The sequence below is a fragment of the Echinops telfairi genome, unplaced genomic scaffold (assembly GCF_000313985.2).
Source record: "Echinops telfairi isolate 266 unplaced genomic scaffold, ASM31398v2 ScPeMD7_60;HRSCAF=208, whole genome shotgun sequence".
Lineage (NCBI taxonomy): Eukaryota > Metazoa > Chordata > Mammalia > Afrosoricida > Tenrecidae > Echinops > Echinops telfairi.
The window spans coordinates 17812584-17820641 of NW_022103958.1; the positions used below are offsets into that span (position 1 = coordinate 17812584).

Consider the following 8058-nt stretch of genomic DNA (forward strand, 5'->3'; position numbering starts at 1 on the left):
GCGGACCGGGGCAGGTCGCCTTCCGAGGCAGGGACAGGAAGGGAAAGGTCGCGGCTCGGCGGCCGAGAAGGGCACTAGAAATGGCCGGGGTGAGGGGTCACTTGGGGAGCAAGCCCCTCGCGAAGGTCCAGCCGATCCAGAGGTAAAGGGCACTCGGGCGCGGCGGCCCTCTTCCCTTTCGGCGCCTTGGTCCGGGGTGGCGCTCACCGTGCGCGAGCAGAAGCCGCTGGAGTTCCCGAGTGGGCGGCTGAGGGGGCACGGGCGGCGGTGCGGTGCGTTCTGGGCTGGGTTATGCGCTCCGAGGGCGCAGGCCGCTTCGCCCGGTCCCCGCTGCACCGAGAGCCGCTGCTAGTGAGGCGGAGAGCCGCGAGCGGGAGGGACTTAGCCAGCCCTCTGAGGCCGAGGGGGCGGGAGGAGCAGCTGGCGGGGCCCTTCGTGGCCGCCGGGGCTGCCCGGCGCGAACGCCTGCTGGCAGGCGCACGCCCGGCCTCTGTCCTGCGGAGCCCCTTCCGCTGCTTGGGTGGGCTGTGCAAGTCCTCGCAGGTCTGGTGGCCCCGCCGAGACGGAAGGAGCAGCGCCTCCATTTTTCCCCCCTAAATTCGATGCGAGGGTCCTTCAGGCGAAGTTGCGTGATGCCCAAATGGGGGACAATAGGTGTCAAGCAGCTGGATTTGGAATTGGCGACTGCTCTGTGAAGCACCCTTTTTTGGGTTGGGCTGGGGGAGGTGGGAGGGGAAGGGTCAAAGTCTGCAGTAAGGGGTGCGTGGAGTAATCCCAGGCTCTAGAATTCCTTGGGTGCAGCGCAAACTCCCACATCCCAAAAGATTTTTGAAAATACCCGCAGCTGGCCGGTCCTTATCAAAACCGCCTCAGTAACCTAGGAATTCTCTGTAGAATGAGTTGGAATGAGCGTTAGTGACTTTTATAAAGTCTTAGAAATCCCAAGCTCATTAAAAATAACATGACACCTAGGACAGTGTATGTTCAGTAACCAAAAAAACCTATTGCTGTCTGTTGATTGCCTTAATAGCCTGTAGGACGGTAGAAGTTCCCCATAGGGTTTCCAAGGCTGTAAATCTTTTGGTTCGTGTTTTTGTAAATCTTTACAAAAACAGACTGCTACCTCTTTCTCCTGTATTTATTCAATAGGCTTGATTGTTACAAATTACTGGGCTGATTTTTGCCTTTTGTTTTAAATTTACCCAAAACTTGTAAGAGAATGTTGAATGAAAAGTATTCATCTGTATGTTTGTGTGTGTGTGTGTGTACATAAACATTATTTTTCTTCTCCATGAAAATTTTTCCAGTCTTGTAAGTAACCTCCAGATAGGATGTGGACTGTGAGCAGAATATGAGAGGACACGTACTGGCAAAAATGAAGTAAAAGCAATCTAATTAGTGAAAATTCAGCAACATAATATTGTATGACAGCAGTAAATGACCAATTTATCATTTAAATTCCACGAAAAAGATTTTTACAACCGGATTTTACCAGAATTGCTATTCCTTGGGGCATAAAATGAATAATAGTGGTTGGCAACAGTGTATCCTTAGGGAGCGTAGAGAAAAACACACAACAGAAGCCTCTGCCCTCAAATATTTGTTCGCTGCAGTCTTTCCTAATATTTATTGAGCACTTCACAGTGCTAGGGATGGTGGATAAAGTAATATCCCTCTTCTCATGGAGTTTGCCTTCTAAAGGGGGGCAAGAGACAAATGGGAGTGAAGTAGCAGGGACAAGAAAAAAAACAGGATGGTAAGTAAAGGCCTTGCTGCTTGACATTTGCAAGACCAGAAAGTAATGAGAGAAGACCAAGCAATTATCTTTGAAGAATTTTCCAGGTAGAGGGGACACCAAGTGCCAAGATCTGAGATGAGAATGTGCTTGTCAGGCTCAAGGGAACAGCAAGGAGTTCCGTAGAGCTAGGAGATGATCAAAGATGTAAACCAGGACCCATGTTGAAGGGCTGCCTTAAGTACTTCAGCTTTTGCTAAAGTGGATGAGGTAGGAGTCACTGCATACGTAGTGTCCAGCAGAGGAGTCGTCAACGTGTTTTAAATAAATTGCTCTTCTGCTGTTTTTACTGTACAAGTGTACTGGAGGTTGATAAGCGGAAGCTGGGAGACATGATTAGTTGCCTCGAGTCAATTCTGACTCATGAAGCCCCATGTGTACAGAGCAGAACTCCATAGGGTTTTCAAGATTGCGACCTTTTCAGAAACATGCTCAGGGCACTTAGCTATTTGTACCACCCAGTTAGGAGACTACTAAAAGAATTCAGCCCAGGGTGGTGTACCCATGAAGGTGGTGACAAGTATTAGAGTTTTCTATGTGAAATCAGAGTTGATTAAGGTTATTTAGATTTAAGTAATTGCGCGGTGTTTAGCAATGTTCTGAGAATTCTTGGCCTGGGGAATAGAAAATAGGTAAGCCATTGCCCACTGTCATTGAGTCAATTCTGACTCATCATGATCCTATATGGCAGGGCAGAACTGTCCCGTAGGATTTCATAGGCCTTAAATCTTTTTTCTTTCTTTCATAACATCTTCAGTATATTTGAAGCAATTTAGTTTCTAAAACTTTAAAATTACAGTAGTCAGAGAAGAAACGGAATAGAAACAAAAGAGTGATCAGGAGGACTGCATTTTTTGTTTAGTGTAGTTTTTTAAGGATAGATACTTGAAGAACTTAACAGTATATACACACTGCCATACAAAGAACATTAAAATAGTACCCAAAACTCTACAAAACATAAAACCCATCTTTACTTGCTTGAAACTATTGCCCACAGCTAAGTAAGTTTTAAAAGTTGTCTGAAGGCTCACTGTTGTTTTCAAACCAAAGAACTATATTGTTGATTGCGCAATAAGATGATTGATAAGAAAGTCAATAGGTTTAATTTTTAAAATAGCTTTTACAGTATAGCATACTACGTGATGAGAATTCTTGGGGACTAAAGGCATTTCCATTATTAAAAAGAGGTCACCTGTTTTAGTCTTGGAGACTCTATTCCCTCCATTCTACTGGTCCCAAGAATTTCCTTACAGTCAGTTGTGCAACTTTTTAGTTTCTCTACAAATAACTTCATAATTTTTGTTTTAAAAATCATACATTTTAAACTAAAAAAGCACTAATTCCCAATACAGAAGTATAACTTCAATTAGTTTGCTAATGTTAACTTTAATTTTTTTCACAAATATCCAAAACAAAAGGTAAAATGATTTAGATAGCCAGATTTTAAAAGCAGCAGGCAAAAATGGAGGTCTACTCATCTACTTATAATATTTTTAGTTGCCATATAAGGAAACCCATAATAAACCTACTCACATTTATCCCTGATATTTTCTATTTTTTAATGGCCATTTGAAAACTAAAAATTGAAATCTTTGCAGAAGCTGACAGCCTATCATACTCTCCAGCAATAGCTGATAGTTTCAAACTGCTGACTTTGCTCACCTTCCAGTTAGCAGCCCGGTACATCACCCACTACACCACCAGGGCTCCTTCATAGTCCCTAAAAAAACTCCACCTCATAGTGACCCTACAGGGCAGGGTAAAGCTAACCTCTGTGGGTGTCTGAGGCTATAAATCTTTATGGCAGCAAAAGCTTTGTTTTCTCCCATAGAGCAGCTGGGGGTGTTGAACTACTGAGCCTTGTGGTTAGCAGCCCAGCACATAACCCACTACACCACCACTAGGGCTCCTTTCATAATCCCTTAGCTCTTTGCAAGTCCAAGTGAACTCGGGCATCACTTAGAAGTTTGTTAGAAATGCAGATTCTCAGGCTCCACCCCAAACCTACTAAATTAACCTACATTTTCACAATATCTTCTGGTGATATATATATGTTAGAGTTTGAAAAATCACTGTTTGTCTTCAGAACTTGGCCAATGTCTTTGAGATCTGATATGAAATAATCTAGTGGGCAAATTCTCCCGCCCCCTAGAATCAGAAACTAAGAATGGAGCCCAGCTGTGTTTCAACAAGTCTTCAAGAGAAGTCTGATTGATGTGTCCTGGCTTTAGAGAGGTAGTACTGAAAACATCTTGTGATAAGGTGGGCCAAGGAAAGGCAAAAGAGACCTTTCCCTGGCAGATGGCCCTGCATTGGTTATCCTACTGTAAGGATTCGTTGTCAACTAAATTAGGGTTTGTTTTTTTTTTAAGGAAAACAGTTATGAGGGGACCAAGATAGACTAGTCAATCATAACAGAACTTCACATTTTGGTGTCCATTTCACAGCCCGCCAAATTGGGCTAATTTATGGTGCAATAACTCAAAAAATCAATGTTTTCAAAGAGATTGACACACTATATATTGTCCCTTGACTATATGGCCATTTGGTTTTGTAAAAGTCATTTACATATGTTCTGTGATTGGTTCCATGCCACCAGAGAGCAGAGTTGTGTAGTGACAGCATGATCTTGTTAGGTGTCGCCTCATGGTGACAATCAACAACAGAATGAAACACTGCCTGGTCTTGTGCCATGCTCACAGTCATGTCTGAGCTTGAGTCCATTGTTGTAACTACTGTGTCCATCTCCTTGGCGGCGTCTTCTTCTTCACTGACCCTCTTAAGTATGCTGCTGTTCTGGAATGGATTCTTCCTGATGATACCTGTGTAGTGAGGTGAGGTCTCACCATCCTTCTAGGGAGCATTCTTGCTGTTCTTCCAAGACAAATGTGGTTGTTCTGACATGCTTAATATTTTCTCTAACACCATCATTCAAATACATTCATTCTTTTTCAAAATGCCATGGCTTGGATCAAATGCATCTTAGTCCTCAAAGTGGCATCCTTGCTCTTCTACACTTTAAAGAGGCTTTATGCCACCCATTTACCCAATACATCTTTTGACTTCTTGACTTTTGCATCCATGGATGTTGATTATAGATCCAAGTAAAATGAAATCCACCTATGTTAGGTCAGGCTGACTAGAGAAACAAATTCAGAGACGCTCATATTTGTGTAAGAGAGAGCTTTATATCAAGAAGTAATTATATATATAGAAAACATCCCAGCCCAGTCCAACTCAAGCCCAGAAGTCCAATAATAGTCCATAATTCCCTCTTCAGACTCAAGCCATCACATGCAATGATGCAGAGTGCAGGAATATCACAAGCTGGTGGGTGCAAGTTCATGTGGATCCAATCAATGGTGGTGATAATATCTCAGGGCTCTGGCAGCTCTTAGAGTGGCCCTCAAGCAGGAAGGTCAAGGCAGAGAGAGAGAGAGAGAGGCTGACCTCCAGAGAGCTATATATCTTGGTTGTAGCTCCAAGTGAGATCATCAGTCTGTGACTTGATTAACAGGCTAAACACCCCTACACTTTTATATATCTTCAAGCTGACATTAAGTTATGTAACTACCACACCACCAAATGTAGAATACTGTCTGGTCCTCTACAAAAGACGTTTGCCTGCAGAGATTTCCTTTTTCAAGCTTAGTACACATTTCCCATGGCAGTTCAATAGCGAGCTCTGCTCATAGTGTTCATCCAATAGACTAATAATGATGGAGAAGCCAAATCTCTAATATTGTGTATCACTATGCTATCCGGATAGAGTACTCAGAAGTATCTCAAGTTGTCAAATGTTCCAGACAATGGCCAAACAAGTCACATGACCTAGTCCAACCATTAGGGGGTCTGTGGCATTTAGATTTTATGTCAGCTTGCTCTTGTGTGGTGTAATCCAACACATGCCTCCTGGGAGGTGTAGCCTTTTTGTAAATGAGACATTGGGAAGCCCTCTTCTGTCTACCTTTTAGCCTCTCTGTTTGCTAGGACTCTGTGCCTATATCCAGGGACAATCCCACAGGCCACCCAGTCCTGAGAACTGGCAGCACCCTGCCATGTTTCCACTGATCTTGGATCCATAGGACTCTGTACCCACTTGCCTGTGATTTTGCCTGCATTCCATTTCACCTCTCTGTATCATCGGCCTGCAGCTATGTGAGTCCAAAGAGGGCTCTGGCTAGCTAGTAAGGGGCCCTTCTTGATATAAGATTGCTTGTTTAATAAAAAACATTCTTACACATATATGAGTGTCACTGGTTTTGTTTCCCTAGACAACACAGCTTAGCATAGGGCCCAAAGGTGTTAGTCTGTTAAATGCCTCACAGGAAGTGGGAAGAACTAGAAATGTTTAGCGACCAGACCCACCTCTCCTCCTCTTTTTGTAATATGGCGTCTCAACTCCCTGTCTTCTTGGTGTCTGTTCTGCCAAGTCCAGGAAGATCAATACATTAAAGGTAAAGCAGCATTTTTAGGCCAACTTTCTACACAGCTCAAATGCCATGGTCTCAACAAACCAAATTTATCTATTTCCTACTTGACATAAAAGGTCCGTAGTCTATGTGTATGTGAACCTGTAAGTTTTCACCGCCTTTATTTTTTACCTTTTTTTCCTAATCCAAAATCATGAAAGTAGTTTGGAGTTAGTATATCACTGGGGGAGAAAATATTCCCCCATTGGTGAAACAGAATACAACTCTAATTGGAAAGCACTTTCTCCAAAAACCTTGACATTACAGTATTTTAATTCAACCACAGCACTCTGAAGTCCTCAGAGTCACGTGAAGTAATTCTTGGACCACGTAGCCTGATAACTTTGGCAAAAGAATTCCACAACTTTAATTTGAACCACCTAATACCAATGCCAAGTTATTGGTAGCAAAAGAGAGTAACTTCATCTGAATTACTTTACCTATAGCTCTGCTTCAGGTTGAAGCTACAGAAAATTACAAGTCCGTTCATTAGGGAGGGGGAAGCGGGGCGGGAAGGGAAAAATGAGGACCTAATGTCGGGGGTTTAAGTGGAGAGAAAATGTTTTGAGAATGATATACAAATGCGCTTTACATAATTGATGTGTGTATGGATTGCGATAACAGTTGTATGAGCCCCTAATAAAATGTTTAAAAAAAAAAAGATAGAGAGCCGCCCCCCCACAAAAAAGAAAATTACAAGTCCATGAGAGCCAAAACATGGCATGTGCCCCACCTGAAATTACAGACCATCTCAGGAAAATGTTGGCACCTTGAATACTAATGACTCAAAATGTTGTGGAATTGCATCATACCTAAAGAAAGTAAAAGGTTAAAAAAATAAAAGGTCATTGAAAAAATATGAAAGAAAAGACGAAAATGGCTGTTAGAAGACACCCTGAAACTTGCTCTTGAAGGTAGAAAAGCTTCAGTGAGTGGAAGAAGTGATGAAGTAAAAGAGCTAAGCAGAAAACTGAAAAGGGAAGCTCAAGAAGACATGGGAAAGTATTATAATGAAATGCACCAAGACCTGGTATTAGAGAGTCAAAAAGGAAAAGCAACACAGCATATGAAGCTGACAGAACTAAAAAAAAGTCAGGCCTCAAGTTGCAGTGTTTACAGTCAACGGGAGAAATAGGAAATGACACAGGAAGCTCCGAAACAAGATGGAAGTAATATACAGTTGTTATACCAAAAAATTGGTCAACATTCAACCTCTTCAATAAGTAGCATATGACAAACGACAATGGTAATGAAGTCCAGGCGGATTAACAAGCTTCATAGAAAGGAGTCAAGGGGATAAGGAAGGGGGCAGGGGGAGTTCCAGGAATTGATGGATTACCAATTGAAATGTTTCAGCAAACTTTTGTATCGCTGGAAGCATTCACTCATCTATGCGAAGAACTCTAGAAGATACATACCTATCCAACCACTGGAGGAGAGCTACATTTGTGCCCATTCCAAAGAAAGGTAACCCCACAAAATGCAGAAATTATCAAACGTATCACATGCAAGTAAAATTTTGCTGGAGATGACCTTTTTTTAATCATTTTATTAGGGGCTCATACAACTCTCATCACAATCCATACACACATCAATTGTGTAAAGCGCATCTGTACATTCATTGCCCTCATTATTCTCAAAACATTTCCTCTCCACTTAAACCCCCAGCATTAGGTCCTCATTTTTCCCCTCCCTCCCCGCTACCCCCTCCCTCATGAGCCCTTGATAGTTTATAAATTGTTATTTTGTCATATCTTGCCCTGTCCGACGTCTCCCTTCACCCACTTTTCG

General features: G+C 42.6%; 1 long non-coding RNA gene across 2 annotated transcripts in view; it reads left to right on the top strand.

Moving 5' to 3' along the window:
* The first annotated feature begins 20 nt into the window (after positions 1-20).
* The window catches only part of LOC123521783, a 16907-nt gene continuing 8869 nt past the window's right edge, over positions 21-8058 (top strand). For both annotated transcript variants that reach the window (XR_006680132.1, XR_006680133.1), the window contains exon 1: positions 21-142. This is a non-coding gene — a long non-coding RNA (uncharacterized LOC123521783). The remainder of the gene's footprint in view (positions 143-8058) is intronic.